The 3312-nt window shown below is 38.5% G+C and overlaps 1 protein-coding gene across 1 annotated transcript in view; it reads left to right on the top strand.

The window, feature by feature from the left end:
- The first annotated feature begins 16 nt into the window (after window positions 1–16).
- The window catches only part of Rfesd (Rieske Fe-S domain containing), an 11104-nt gene continuing 7808 nt past the window's right edge, over window positions 17–3312 (top strand). The window contains exon 1 of the mRNA XM_010621859.2: window positions 17–990. The gene's annotated coding sequence lies outside the window, so the exon portion shown is untranslated. The remainder of the gene's footprint in view (window positions 991–3312) is intronic.

The raw sequence follows: 3312 nt of genomic DNA, 5'->3' as shown, positions 1-3312 counted from the left end.
GACGCGCAGCCCCAGGGCGGCCGGCACGTTTGGCGCGCTTGCCCGGCCCTGTGCGCCCGACGCTCATGTGCTGCTCCCTGCTCGGCCTGACTGCAGACCGACCTTACCGAGAGGTTCCGGACTGTCTGAAGTCACGCCAGACAAACCCTCAGAGCTGGAGACACCGTAGAAGTGACAGCCAGCTTGACCTGAGCGCTTCCTAAGGGCAGGCCCTGCTCCAGACGCTTGTGCTGTGGTCAAGCCTTGGTCCCTCGCCACACCCTCTGTGGCCAGCCTTTCCTAGGCAGCACAGGGAAATTTCCCCGGCACTTAGAAATCTCGCGGAGCTGAGATTCAGACCCAGGTGGAGCTCACCTGTGATAATGGTTCTCCGCTAGCCAACGACAGTGGAAATTTCCAGGGTGGCCACATGACTATTATTAGGCAAATAGTCGATTTTAAATATTTGTGGACACAACTTTTACACATTGGGATTCCTAAATTTAAAATTCGTAACTCTTCTTTCCTGATGCATCTATGTACCACCAATATAAAGCTCATGTATATATATGATCATATATAAATCATATATAACATATACTATGCATGCATGTTACACATTGTACAACATTTGCTTTACTAAAAGAGTTGTGTCTTTAAGATGGCTTTACTTGCAGGTCACATGGTTTTAGCAATCTATGGATGCTACCTGAATGTACTACCTACTGAAATACTATTATACTGTATTTGCTCACTCATCCTCCAATTTTGTGAGGGTTAAAATGAGCCAATACGTGCAACATGGCGGAGTGGGAGGAACACACTGAAGGATAGCTGGTCTTATCTGTTGCTATCCTGCCATCCAAAGACATTCAGAAATTACTGAGGCATTTCTGTTCCCGGAACCAAAACGCGAGAGTGTCACCCTAGAGATAAGCCTTCTGTTAATGTGTGGGCCAAGTCCCCACACCTAGTAAAAGCACCTTAGTCATTGCTCAAGAGGAGTAGCAAGTGAGTACCTTTAATTTCATGTCTCTTTTATGGAAACTTGAGTCAAAATTGTTTTCATTCAACTAGAATGTATTATCTGTGTTGGAAAGGTATCTAATAGTGACTGAGGAGCCATTCAGCTAATTTGTAATTTTATATGGAGTTAACTCCTTTAGAAATGTAATTCTTTGGCAGGCTAAAAAAAGTTTTGAAGACAGTTGTTGAACAGAACAGCTAATTTTTTCAGAAGAAATTTTTCATCTAGCCCTAAACTAGTTAAGCTGAGCAGTTTTTTCACTTTCTTTTATTGTATTAAGATCTGTTGCACGACATGTAATAATTAATACAATATTGTATTCTTGGAAAAATGCTAAGGGTGGATGTAGAGTGTTCTCGCTACAAAATGGTAACAGTGAGGTAATGCATGTAGTAACTGGCTACATTTAGTCATTCTATAGTGTACATATACTTCAAAACATCATCAGTAAACAATTTTATTTGTCAGTATAAGGAAAACGCAAAAAAATTCTAAAAACTCACAGGAAATGTGTAGGAGTATATGAATAGTTCATCAAAGTAACAGTAATTAAGGTGCATGCATGGACTCATTGTCTCAGTTGACCATGATATTCACAGTATTTAATTAAGAATACGGTGCTATGGATGTTAATTATAAATAGTCATCAGATATAAATAAATAGTACCATTTATGATGATGCATAGAGGAAACTTAGAATGATTAGATAATATTTTTCTAAGCATATTGCAAAGCTGTAATCATAATTTTCTGAACCCTTTATCATTTAGCCCCAGCCTCCTCTGTTGGTTCTTTATCAGCTCCTTTGAAATTCTCCAGTGTTTTTATAGGTTGGAGGCAAACCCTGCAGACTCTATGTTCAAAGTGACTGAAATTTGAGGAAGAACTGTTTTTGGTCTTCATTAATTTGGGAATCAGGAGAGCTTAATTAACTTTTTTTATTAGGCTGTGTCTCTTGTATTTGATTATCACTTGATACTGGTGATACTTCTTTATGAGTTCGGAGAGGGAAGGGAGGGAGAAGTATTCACTTCCTTACGTTTCTAGTGCTAGACTTTGACATAAGCTTTACAGAATCCTCAAGTAGCTCATTCATTATCTCTGCACATTTTCTGAGACGAGAAAGCAACTTTTGCACATTTTTTTAGATTTTGTGTATTTTTGATACATAAAGTAATATACAACTTAAAAATATTGAATAGAGTAGTTTTAATTAGTGTAAGGACTCAAATGTTTAGCTATTTAAGAAATGTCATGTTTATTACCCCTTTGCTTTCTTTATAAATATATCTTATAAACATCTATTCAGGAATAATAATATTGTTACTTTTGGCCATTTTTGTACCTGCAAAAAATGGAAGCGTGCTCTGAGCAATTTAAAAATGTTTTCATTTGAAGTTATGTTTTTAAAATTAATCCAACTTGACATGGAAATACCTTTTTCAGTGCCATATAGTATTCTTCTCACCAAACCAAACAGTGTCTGTTCTACTGTTGATGGGCATTGAGTTGTTTCTTTTCTTTTGCTGTTATAGTCATTCTTGTGCCTGTTTTCTAGTGCACAGCTGTACATTTCTCTGGCATATGCCTCAAGTGGGGTTATCGGGTCACGAATATGTTCAGCTTTCCTGGTTAATGCCAAACTGTGGCAGCACTGTTGTAGCACAAGTGGTTGCTCCGTGAACTCACGAAGAGTTGGTGTGGTTTTTCGTCAGTCTGGGCGGGGTGGAAGACAGTATTTCATATGTAGCATTACTTTGGATTTTTCTCACGAGGGTGAGCATCTTTACATGTGATTTTTAGTCATTCAGCTTTTCTCATCTGTGAAATACTTATTTATTGCCCACTTTCCTATGGTTATTTGGTATTTTCTTACTGACCCACAGGGATTCTTTATATATTGTGTGTCTTAATCCTTTGTCATTTGTATGCGTTGCAAATTTCGCATTTCACTCCTTTTCTTCAGCCAGTTTCCTTTTCTTTCAGTTCATGTCATTTCCCTTTCTCAGATCATTTCTGTCCCTCTGGCATTGTGTCACAAAGGCTTCCTGAACAACTTTGAAGGTAGATACTATCCCGCCTGGCGATTTGTGTACTTTGAGTACCTGCCAAAATCAAGTGTAACTGTCTAGAGATACAGTATTGCAGCCTCTGGTCAGCCACAGCTAACCCAGAAAATCACGGCCATGGACCTCCTTGCCTTTTCTAAAGACAATATACTTTTAAAAAATAGCATATGTAGTATTTTTCTATCCTCTCCACCCACCCCAAGAAACTAGGTTACAGATTTTTTTTTTTTTTTTTTT

Source organism: Fukomys damarensis, unplaced genomic scaffold (genome assembly GCF_012274545.1).
Source record: "Fukomys damarensis isolate Sample0158 unplaced genomic scaffold, DMR_v1.0_HiC HiC_scaffold_3, whole genome shotgun sequence".
Lineage (NCBI taxonomy): Eukaryota > Metazoa > Chordata > Mammalia > Rodentia > Bathyergidae > Fukomys > Fukomys damarensis.
This window is presented reverse-complemented; position numbering and strand designations above follow the sequence as displayed.